Below are 7,194 nucleotides of genomic sequence, written 5' to 3' on the forward strand. Positions count from 1 at the left end.
CTCTCTGTCTCTGTCTCTGTCTGTCTCTGTCTCTGTCTGTCTCTGTCTCTGTCTGTCTCTGTCTGTCCTCTCTCTGTCTCTCTCTCTCTTTGTCTCTCTCTCTGTCTCTGTCTCTCTCTGTCTCTCTCTCTCTCTGTCTCTCTGTCTCTCTCTTCCTCCCTCCCCCCCCCCAGTTCACATTTTAATGGGGGAGACAGCATATGTAGGGGGTTTCAGCGGCATGTAAGCCACACTCAGTTCTCACTTCTCTGTTACAGTTGCCCTCTTTCTCTGATTCCCTACTGTTCACAAACCTGGATTTTTACTTTATCCCCAAGGGAAGTTGCTAAAATGGGAGCCAGGATAGTTGAGCGGAAAGCTAGTCTCATATGGAGTAAAGAGGAGCTGAATTCAATTATAATCTGCTACTTAATTTGTGACTTTGGGTGATTTACGGCTCCTTTCTGGGCCTCAGTTTACTTAGCTTTAAAATAGGGGGCTACCCTAGATGATTTGTAAGGTCCTTCTGGCACTTAATCCATGTCTTCGGTTTAAACCGTTGTTAATAAATTATAATTAAGCTCTTATTAATGAAATTATTCCTACTACGAATGTTCACTCCCAGCAGGTAGGTGGGAAAAACCCTCACTGGACATTTTAACTCAGAATGGGCTTCTAGAGGAGTAGTATGTTATTGTCTTGTATTATATTTGCATACATGTCATAGAACCTTTTAGGTTCCCCATAAATATTTGATTAATTTCATATGGTCAGGGCTTTCAGGCTGCCAGTATGAACCTTGTTCTTTCTGTGGGGGAAAGGGAATGATTTAAAAGGCCAAATGAATAGGTGAAGGAGATTATTATATGGTTAGCGTCTGACCAACCTGGCCTAGAATTGTTGGAATAAACCTATCCTCAGTCTCGTCCATCTGTACTGATGTCTCCAACAATCAGATGTAAGGGGGCAATCAGCGGGCCGGCTAGGTGGCACAGTGAGTAAAGTGCTGGCCCTGGAGTCGGGAGGACCCGAGTTCGGTTCTGTCCTGAGCACACAAAAATAATAGCTGTGTAACCTTGGGCAAGTTACTTAACCCCAATTGCCCTCCAAAAAGGCAAAAAAAAAAGAAACAGTTAGCCACCCTGCAGGCCCAGCTGTTGACCTTAGAATAAGAATTGGTCTATTTTCTGAGAACTCTGTTCTTTCCTGTTAGAAACCAACCTCCTTTCATTCCTCTTTTCCCTTCAATAATTTGGTGAGAGCGTAAGAATGACTGCTGAAATCTACTTTTGGACCCAACCTCACCCTCTCCCCACACTCCTACTGATGGCTATTTTCCTACTTGAAAATAGTTATGCTATATTTTTTACAAATTCTATGAGTTTCCTTATAGAAAATGTATCCTGATTAGGTTTGAAACTATAGATATATGGAGGGAAAGAAGATGAAATTTTATTTAAAAAAATATACATGTACATATACATATACACACACATAGAGACAGAGATATATATTAGATCTGGGGAGAAATATTAGTGGGGATATTAAGGCATATAAGGCTGAGGTCTAGGAGGTGGGTTAACTTTCCTTAAACAGTTTTCTTCTCCATTGTGATTATTGCCACAAGGTCAATGTCAGACTAGGGATAGAGTTTAGAGTAGGTAACTGAATAAAGTGGAAATATAATATATAAGGCAATCTCTTTGTGCTTTATCTTTAAGTGTTTAATAGAACATTATTAAGATAATAGTCCATAAAGAATAAATGTTAATCCCGCCATAAAAACACTGAAATGGCTTTAAGCAAACTAAAGAGGAAAAATAACCTCAGATATGATTTGAGTACTTTGTTCCTAAACCAAAAAACTGTTATCAAGCTTGGCTTATATAAACCTTTGCTTTCCTATACTTGATAATAACAGAACAGAGTTTAAACAAACTGCAATGGTTCCTCCACCACTTGAGGGGTTTGAAAATTGGAACAAAGACTTTAATTCCTCCTTCTTATAATTTTATCTCATTCTAGTGTGCTTTTGTCAGACCAGAGATATGGCTGTGAGTGGGCAGCCACCCCAAATGTAAGGCACATTGTCTACTTAATTTACAAATGTTAATTCTTTTAATCTAGTAATTTCACATTTTTGAAGCTAAGAAAAAGTCCAAAATACTGACTGAGGGACTTAGATTTCTCTACAGGTCAGAATACTCCTGACAATTAAAAATGCCTGTTAATCCTTATTGTGGTCTTTGCTTAACTCTGTGAATAAATCATATCCTTTGATTTGAAGATTTTGAAGAGATACTGCTATTTGTTATTGTTGAATATAGAGTGGGAAGTATGGCTGGGTATGTGATTTGATTTCTTCAGTATAAGGAGATCCACATGGAAACTTCCTCCACCAACATAGGTTGTAAATCATCTATAATGTGAAAGTTTGAGAGAGGTGCTTGGGACAGTGTGAAGTAAGCTGACTTTTTATGTTCCATCAGCCAATAGCAGAGATAAGACTTAATCCAGTCTTCCTGACTCACATGATGCCATGCTGACTCATGGATATGAATGATTCTTGCTGCCATTTCCATAGTGTGTATGAACCCCACACCAGTCAAGAAAGATGAACCCCTGATTTACCCCATGTTTAATTCTCTTTTCTCTTTAACATCTGATATTACTATATTGTCATGTTGGATTTTCTCCTAGTTTATTTTCTTTCTTTGAGGCAAACTTTTTATTAATTTTTAATAAGTTATCATCTCTGATATATTTAAAGGCCTGACCAAACCCCCAGAAAATAAAAGAAAAAAATCAGCATCTCTACCTGGGAAAAATCTGATTTTAAAAGAGTTGAGATACAGTACCAAGAGTTAAGTGGACATCACCTTCTCAACTTCAGGTGAGAAACCAAATTTCCCTAGATGAAAATTACTCTCGGTAAGCAATCATAAGGGATTAAACAAACATAAATTGTTTACAGTTTAATATAGAAAGATGATCCATGTGTCTCCTCGAAACCCTATCATCAGGAGTTATAGAGGGATTCTAATTAGAAGGTGTGGGATTGGTTCTGTTATGTTCTGATTAAAAAAAATACATATAAAGGGTGGGAAAGAGGAATAAGGCAGGGAGAGGGAAGAGAGATGAAGGTTAGGGAAAATTATTTCAGATAATCAGGGTATACATGTAGAAGTCTATACAAACAAGGAAAGGGAAAGGGGGAATGGATGACAATGAAACATCACTCATCTAAGCTGGTCAAAGGAGAGAAAAATACATAGCAAGGTACAATACATTTTACTGAATAGGAAAATAGGTGAGAATAGGGAATGAAGAGGTAAATTGAGGGAGGGATCAGTCCTCAGCAAAACAAACTCTTAAGGATATACAAAAATATTCGTAGCTCTTTTTGTGGAAGCAAAGAATTGGAAACTGTGATGGCTGAACAAGTTGTGGTATATAAATGTGATGTCATACTATTGTGCTATAAGAAATGGTGAAGGGGATAATTTCAGATAAACCTGGGAAGACTTGTATGAACTGAAGTAGATTCAAGTGAGCTGAACCAGGAGGAAAATTTTATATGATTTCTATGACAATATTGTAAAGACAAATAACTTTGAAAGATGCAGGAACTGTGTGATGACCAACCTTGATTGTTTGTGTACAGGTATTTTATTTTTGTTTCTCAACAAAAGGAAGAGAAGAGTGGAGAGAAAGAAGGCTGCTTACTTTCTGATTAAAAGTAATTTTTTAAACTGTTCTGGCTTGTACTAAACTCTGCTATTACAGTCTCAAAACAGACCAAAAAATACCATTGTTCTCTGGCATGTCCCTTAAAGTGTGTAGGGTACCCCAAATATATACCAGGTGATCCCTCACAATATTCCTCTACCCTCCCAGCTCCATTTGCTGATTGATCCCTTTAGGGAACAACTCCCCCAGGTTCCAAGTACTTTCTGGGTCCATGATATTAAAACTCCAACTAACGAACTCTCACTTGGTCTTTATCATTACTCTTGTCTGCTAGAGAAGTTAATTAGCTCAAAGCAAAGACACAACTAAATTCCCCCAATAAATCTGGGGTATAGTTTCCCATAAACAGTGCCAGTGAGAAGAGTGGGCACAGAGTACATGAGGGGCACTCATGTAAGGAATGTGCGTGGACAAACCAACATGTCATTGGTATGTAAGGACTGTGGTTATCTCTGATGACCTGGGCCTGCTCTCCGCTGGGGTCAGTGACTCTGACTGGGCAAGTTGCTTTGCTGTAAGATGCCATTGATCCTGGGTGTGTGTTTCGGGGGAGGGGAGGAGTGATGAGATAAAATCTTTCCTTTCATTCCATTGAATTCTCTAAGAAGCACATAGGAAAAGGCAGAGAATAGTTTCATATCAAGAGCTAGGTTCTTCTGACTCTCTTCTCTACTGCCAGAGATGATTTCTTGACCAATCCCAGAGCTGGCGATGCTCCTGGGGGTGTGGTCAAACCTTCAGATGGTCAGTGACTAATCACCCTTTAATTCCGTGAAGTTCGAGTGAGGGAGCAAAGAAGTGTCAATGTTTCTTTATCCCCCCTTCACATCTCCTTTAAGCCTCTATTAACTCATAAAGGTGATTTGGTATGCTGATGTGGCCTTAACTCCACCTCTCAAGAGAGATTTGGGGACAAATCTTTGGCATGTTACTTCTTTACTAGGAAATGTTATGACTTACCTCTGGTCACTGCTACTGAGTGAAGGGTCATGACTGTAAATAATAATGCAAGCCTAACACTTAGATCTTTTAAAGAATGTATAATTAACTTATATATATATATATATATGCTAACCAGCACTCACATGTTTTTAAAAATTAAAAATGGTTTAACTAGTTATTCAGGCACTGTGCTAAATTCTAGGGATTCACACACAAAAATGAAGACAGTTCTTGCCCTCAAGGAGCTTAGGTTGTACTAGGAGAAAACAACATGTACACAGATGGGTAGATAAAAAATAACTGCAGGAAAGGGAAATTCTAATGACTAAGGGATCAGGCAAAGCATGGTTCAGGCCCTGGTGACAGGAAGGGACACTAGAAGCCAGCGAACAGTCAGCACTCTTTGGATCTCATCCCATTCCAACCCAAGAAGCATTTGTCAGGCATCTCAAGGCATGTAGGCATACAGGATAACTGGAGGCTGGTGAGAAGAACACTTAGCCCTGGGAAAATTAGGGAAAGGACAGGTTTCTGAAGAAGAGAAGGCCCACTGTAACACACACGGGAAGAAGCTGTAATGCCTGCCCAATTGTAATGGGCAGGACTTGAGTTGCCAGGCCAATAAGTTGGTATTTGGTCCTACAGGCAAGAAGGAAGCCCTGGTTCTTCTTGAGCAGGGCAGTGAGCTATGATCATACCTGTGACTTAGGAACAACTTCAGTGGAGATGTTGGATTACAGAGGGGAGAGGCTGCTGCAGAGGCATTTCAGGGATCCAAGTGAGAATCCTGCAGGTGATGAGGACCTGTGCATCATCTTAATCCCTTCCTTCTGCCATTACCCACCATTTATTCTGTTGTATAGTGGTTTGCATTAGATTGTGAGCCCCGGGGACTTCGTTTTTGCCTGTCACTTACAGTCCCTGGAACATAGTAGGCACTAAAGAATTGCTTGTTGATTGACTGCCTGACCAGGCAGCAGCACTTGAGCTGAGCCCCCAGTGCCACTGGACATCCCAAGAAAGAGAAAAAAGGAAACCTGCTGGGCACAAAGAACAGACTGTTCAGAGGCTTGGAGGCACCATGAAATGTTGTATTGTGGGCATCAGCCAGTTAGGCCATTTTGATTGGAATGTAGAGTACTTAAGAGGGGATAATAGAGAATATAAATTGGGAAAGATAGGTTGGAGTCAATTTGATAAAGGCTTTTAAAATGCCAAATGAGGGGCAGCTAGGTGGCACAGGACCTGAGTTCAAATTCAGCCTCAGACACTTGACACTTAACTAGCTGTGTGACCTTGGGCAAGTCATTAACCCCAATTGCCTTGTCTTCCCCCTCAATAAAATAAAATGCCAAATAAGAGTTTTTATTTTATCCTAAAGATAAAAGGGGGAAAAAAAACTTTTAGTACTTTGTGGATCTATCATTTTTAGCTAACTGAGGGAGCTGACCTAGGTTTTCTTCTCAGCTCAAATCCATATGTCCAATCTATTTATTTCCTGCTGTTTAATCTGTGCCTAGGGCAGGGTGACTCAGGTTTTCCTCCAGGGTGCTACCATTGGAATAGGAAGGGACACGTCTTCCTATGGTGGCATGAAAATTGTTCCCTCCTTCAGCAGCTTAAGTAAAGCAGACTGACTCCAGCCCCTAGCCTAGGACCACTACACAAAGGATCCTGTTTTCATGGTGCTTTGTCTCAGGGACATCTTCTGCCCCCTCCTTAGTCCACAGCTATGCCACTCTGAGCCAGTGGTATACTGATAAATGTTTAACAACTAGGTCTTTGGAAAACACACACACACACACATTTAAACTTAATCTGCATCATTAATATTTTCTCCATCATTTAAGCTTTCCACCAGAGGTATCGAACACAGGTCATGTGGCTCACCACAATCTCTAGTGCTGGAACCAGATTAAAATGTAATTGAGAAATATGTAACAAAAATTTTTAAAAATACAATAAACATAGATAATGTCAATGTGTGGTTTTCTAAGTCAATATGCAGGGGCAGTGATCCTAATTTCTGGTTTAGTGGCCCCATTTCGGTTTGAGTTGGACACCCACTAGTGTAGACAATCAACAAAACAATGCAAACCCTAATCTGTGGTTTTTGCTGATTTCTGAGGTGTTCACACTAAAAATTTGACAATCAATTCTCCCATTTCCACACCTGTACACTGCTGTTTGAGCTAACAGGGTGGGGAACCTGTGGCCTTGAGGCCACATGTGACCTTCTAGGTCATTGAGTATAGCCTTTGGACTGACTCCAAGTTTTACAGAACAAATCCTTTTATTAAGTGAATTTGTTCTGTGAAGTTTGGATTCAGTCAAAAGGTTGCACTTGAGGACCTAGAGGGCCACATGTGGTCCTGGCTGAAGGTTCCCCACTCCTGGTGCTAACCCTTCTCCAAATTCAACTCTATACTCAGTTATATTGACCTTGAACCAAACTATTGGGCACACACCCCACACACCCACAACCCATTTTTCTTGCCTCAGGTGAAAGTATTTGTAATTCTA

This window comes from Petaurus breviceps, unplaced genomic scaffold, assembly GCF_028583685.1.
Source record: "Petaurus breviceps papuanus isolate PSGF00001 unplaced genomic scaffold, PetGlider_PUasm1.0 186, whole genome shotgun sequence".
Classification (NCBI taxonomy): Eukaryota; Metazoa; Chordata; class Mammalia; order Diprotodontia; family Petauridae; genus Petaurus; species Petaurus breviceps.